Source organism: Octodon degus, unplaced genomic scaffold (genome assembly GCF_000260255.1).
Source record: "Octodon degus isolate 3935 unplaced genomic scaffold, OctDeg1.0 scaffold00043, whole genome shotgun sequence".
Lineage (NCBI taxonomy): Eukaryota > Metazoa > Chordata > Mammalia > Rodentia > Octodontidae > Octodon > Octodon degus.
The window spans coordinates 14530931-14534517 of record NW_004524619.1 but is presented as its reverse complement, the minus strand read 5'-3'; the positions used below and the strand labels follow the sequence as shown (position 1 = coordinate 14534517).

At 48.3% G+C, this 3587-nt stretch overlaps 1 pseudogene; it reads left to right on the top strand.

Annotated features, from left to right (window-relative positions):
* The first annotated feature begins 1690 nt into the window (after window positions 1-1690).
* LOC101584919 lies at window positions 1691-3271 on the top strand (annotated as a pseudogene).
* The last annotated feature ends 316 nt before the right edge of the window (window positions 3272-3587 follow it).

Here is a 3587-nt window from a genome sequence, read left to right as displayed (position 1 = left end):
GAACTTAGTACTGTAGGACAGTTAGAAGAGCAAGTTACAATTGGTCCCAACTGTGACAATAATGTTTTAAAGAAGGAAGCATAACTTTGAAATAAACTATTTCTTTTGTTCTTTGAAAGAGGGCATAAACCAAAAACACAGGTAGAAATACAGCACTTCTCAGGCTGTGTAGGATATTAATTACTTGTAGAGACAGACAAAAGCAAATTGGCTGGAGAAACTCTTCCTGGGTCCTAGGTCAAAGAAGTTGCCAAGCCGCTTGTGTTATCTGTCTGATCGCCTAGGCAACTTTTCCTAGCAGCAGGACAAGGCTGTGCTTTATTTATATTTTTATATCTTTGAAGTTCCCAAGTTAAACTTGTATTTATTATCTGGCAAACACATTTCACATGCTAGTAAAGGAACATTTATTACTTTTCTGTGCACACATGAGAGAAAAGACTGATGAAGATCTCTTTTTTAACTCTTAGCATATGTAAAACAAAAATGTAAATCATTCCCTTGATAATTGTTTTCCTCCCTGGAAGGAAAATAGTTGTTGCACATTGCCTCAGCCTGAATCCTAGAGGGAGGAATAGTCTAAGGACAAGGTGGCTTTAAAATCAACTCCCAACAAGTTGCAGAAAAATTGGGATTTCTGACTTAATAGTAAGAGAGAAAAATACACTATTTAGTAGCGATTTTTCTGTGGCCTTGAACTAGTTTCCACTGAGGAACCTTTGGGTGTCTTCCAGAAAGCAGCGTTGTTCATGACACCTCAGTTTTTCTCAGTTTCTATTGGTCCAGGAAGCCAGAGATTGATCTCCAAAAAGGAATCCAGCTGTATCTCTGGTCAACATTCCATTGGCCATCGGCTTCAATGTGGATTCATCAGAAAAGATGCTGGGAACACCTGTCCTCTGCTTTAAGCATGGAAGCTGCTCTAAGAGCGCTTGGCCAGCCAGCTGAGTAACCACTCTTTGTCTAAGTACTACAAAGGGTAAAAGCCTGAGTGAGATCATTATGTAGCATTTCATAAGTTTATGGTAACTGTTTTAAAGCCTACAACCTATTATCCAAGTATTTTCTCTTATGCATATAAATGATAATTAAACCTAGGAGGGGAAGAGGAAAGGTTGGAGATCGTCCCTCAGGCTAGATATGTTTTTTCCCATGAGTGTGGTGTTTTGGAAATAGCTCCTTCTGGATTCAACCAGAAGTCAGTTCTTCCCACAGTACTGCTGGTTCAGTTTCATGAGAGAGACCTGCCCAGAACACTAAGCAGGGATATGGCTTTTATGTGTGCTTTCCTGGATGGGCAAAATCCTGATGTCTCTTGTGAGCCAGAGATAGGGTATATGTCCCTCATCTAAGATGACTTCCCTGTCTTGAGCATTAGCAAGCATCATTTTTTTATGGGCTTCACTTAGTTGCAAGATAAGAGGGAAAAGTTGGAGCGGTTTAGGGCTCTTTCTCTTTAGTCTTACATACCTCCAAAAAAGGAAAGTACAACATGGTAGAAAAGGGTTAGAAGTAAGGCCAGAGAAAGGAAGGCTTCTCCTCTCAAGCTCACAACGAATTATAGAGGCAGTTTTCCCATGAGTTGTCATTCTCAGCCTAGAAAGGTAAGAATGAGGAATCTCAGGAGCTGTGACTGCAGCCTCACCAGCGAAGATCAGACCAGAAAGGAAACTAAAGCAGAACAGTCTCCATCTTCAGTTCGCCTGCCTCCACTCCAGCCTCTACCATGTCCATAAGGGTGACCCAGAAGTCCTACAAGGTGTCCACCTCCGGCCCCCGGGTCTTCAGCAGCCTCTCCTACACCAACAAGCCTGCTTCCCACATCAGCTTCTCCAGCTTCTCTGGAATGGGCAGTAGCAGCAGCTTCCAGGGTGGCTTGGGCCTGGGTGGCGATGGCGGGGCTGGTGATGTGGTAAGCATCATGGCCGTTCAGGTGGACCAGAGCCTGCTGAACCCCCTCAACCTGGAGGTGGACCCCAGCATCCAGGCCATGCATATTCAGGAGAAGGAGCAGATCAAAACCTCAACAACAAGTTCTCCTTCCTCGACTAGGTTCAGTTTTTGGAGCAGCAGAATGAGATGCTGGAGACCAAGTGGAGCCTCCTGCAGCAGCAGAAGATGCCCTGGAGTAACATGGACAACATATATGAAAGCTACATCAACAACCTCCGGTGGCAGCTGGACACACTGGGTCAGGAGAAACTGAAGCTGGAGGTGGAGCTCGGCAACATGCAGGAGCTGGTGGAAGACTTCAAGAATAAATATGAAGATGAGATCAACAAGTGTACAGAGATGAAGAATGAATTTGTCCTCATCAAGAAGGATGTGGATGAAGCTTACATGAACAAGGTAGAGCTCATGCCTGGAAGGACTGACTGATGAGATCAACTTCCTCAGGCAGCTGTATGAAGAGGAGATACTTGAGCTGCAGTCTCAGACCTTGGACACATCCATGGTGCTGTCCATGGACAACAGCCACTCCCTGGACCTGGACGGCATCATCGCCGAGGTCAAGGCCCAGTATGAGATCGCCAACCACAGCGGGGCTGAGGCTGAGAGCATGTACCAGATCAAATATGAAGAGTTGCAGACACTGGCTGGGAAGCACGGGGATGACCTCTGCCACATGAAGTCCGAGATCTCTGAGATGAACCACAGCATCAGCCACCTGCAGGCAGAGATTGAGGCCCTCAAAGGCCAGAGCATCCCTGGAGGCTGCCATCGCTGATGCCGAACAGCCTGGGGAGATGGCCATTAAGGATGCCAGCGCCAAGCTGGCCCAGCTGGAGGCTGACCTGCAGAAGGCCAAGCAAGACATGGCCTGGCAGCTGTGTGAGTACTAGGAGTTCATGAACATCAGGCTGGCCCTGGACATCGAGATCACCACCCACTGCAAGCTGCTGGAGGGCGAGGAGAACAGGCTGGAGGCTGCCCTGCAGAAGGCCAAGCAGGACATCCTGGCAGCTACATGAGTACCAGGAGCTCATGAACATCAGGCTGGCCCTGGACATCGAGATCGCCACCCACTGCAAGCTGCTGGAGGGCGAGGAGAACAGGCTGGAGGCTGGATGCAGAACTTGAGCATCCACACGAAGGCCACCAGTGGCTCTGCAGGAATGGTGAGCTCACCCTATGGGGCCTCACAAACCCTGGCTTCAGGAGCCTCCAAAGCCCTGGCTTCACCCGCACCAAGTCTGCTGTGGATGTGAAGAAGATCGAGGCCTGCTATGGGAAGCTGGTGTCTGAGAGTTCTGATGTCCTGCCCAAGTGAGTGGGCCACAGCAGCCTCTGCCAGCCTGCACCTCTCCGAAGGCTGCCCCAGAGCCCATGGGGAGACAGCTGTACAAGGGAGCATCGGAAGCAAGAGACACATCTGAGGCTCAGCTTAACCCTCAGCCCACCCTTGGGGGGACATTACTGCCTGGGGTACCCCTTCTTGCCTATACCTCAACCAAAAACCATTTAAATTGTCTTTTCCAAAATAAAGCCTGGTTTTGCCACCTGAAAAAAAAGCTAATATGGAACTGGGGAGATAAATCAGAGCTCTAATCACCTAGCTGGCAAGCACAAGGACCAGGGCTTGATCT